The sequence below is a fragment of the Camelina sativa genome, unplaced genomic scaffold (assembly GCF_000633955.1).
Source record: "Camelina sativa cultivar DH55 unplaced genomic scaffold, Cs unpScaffold02933, whole genome shotgun sequence".
In the NCBI taxonomy this organism is placed as follows: domain Eukaryota; kingdom Viridiplantae; phylum Streptophyta; class Magnoliopsida; order Brassicales; family Brassicaceae; genus Camelina; species Camelina sativa.
In genome coordinates this window covers 1-957 of record NW_010924042.1, presented here as the reverse complement: position 1 = coordinate 957, position 957 = coordinate 1, and the positions used below count along the sequence as shown (strand labels likewise).

Below are 957 nucleotides of genomic sequence, written 5' to 3'. Positions count from 1 at the left end.
TACGACAGCGGGAGATTCCTGGAAATTATAGATTTCGAAATCAAGAGGTTACCAAGAATTTGTCATAATAGTAAACTCAATGACCTCCAAATTACAGTATGCTAAAATATGTATCAGTCAATATTATGTTAAAAATACAGAATTTGTCACATATTGTTGAAGTACTAATTAAACAAACATTCAAAAATTACCAAGAATCTGTCATAATAGAACATAACATATATCGAGATTATGTTTAAAATACAGTATGCAACCGTAACAAATCATTTAGATGATCGCACCAAATATAAGCACATATATAGGTATCTAAATTAGGCACATAACTGACTTTAGAATTTTCGTCATTATCATATAAGAAAAGCAGTCATGAATAGTGAGGTAACCAAATCACACCATTCGAAACAACGTTACTTCTAATGAATATATCATCAGGTCAGCAATCAAGTATCAAAGTAAAAAAGGCTTACTTGACCTACCACAGCACGATGGTTCAAAATCAAGTCACTAACTTTAAAGCAGTTCTTCCAGAATATTAATTATCTAAACTACATAACATGAGAACGAGGTTATCAGAAAAATGCCCCGCAAAGACTAATAATAGTTGGAGGTCAGTTGAGAAAAGGTATACAAAAGACTCAAAACCAAACCCCCTGAAGACCAGAGTATACAAGTTGATCCAAGTATGTGCAAAAACAAGCCAGAACAAATTCAAAGAGAATAACCCAGACATTAAGTTTACACGCTTATTGATTCCTGATGGTCTACAAATCGACTAACCTTAGTACCAAAAGGACCTTCAGGGAAGTCGATATCAAGCAGCCTCCTTCCCTATAAACAGAGAACCATAAAAAAAAAAACTAAGTGTGTCTGCTCAAAAGCTTAAATTGCATATATATATATGCAGAAACATAAGTAGTAAATGACCTCAAGTTCAGCTTCAAGCTCCTCTCTCTCATG

At 33.5% G+C, this 957-nt stretch overlaps 1 long non-coding RNA gene across 1 annotated transcript; it reads right to left on the bottom strand.

Annotated features, from left to right (window-relative positions):
• Positions 1-956, bottom strand: LOC109131712. Its single transcript, XR_002037230.1, has 3 exons — positions 925-956; positions 778-828; positions 1-18 (listed from the first exon to the last, which is right to left on the bottom strand). It is a non-coding gene; the product is annotated as an uncharacterized LOC109131712 (long non-coding RNA).
• Position 957: the final 1 nt, after the last annotated feature.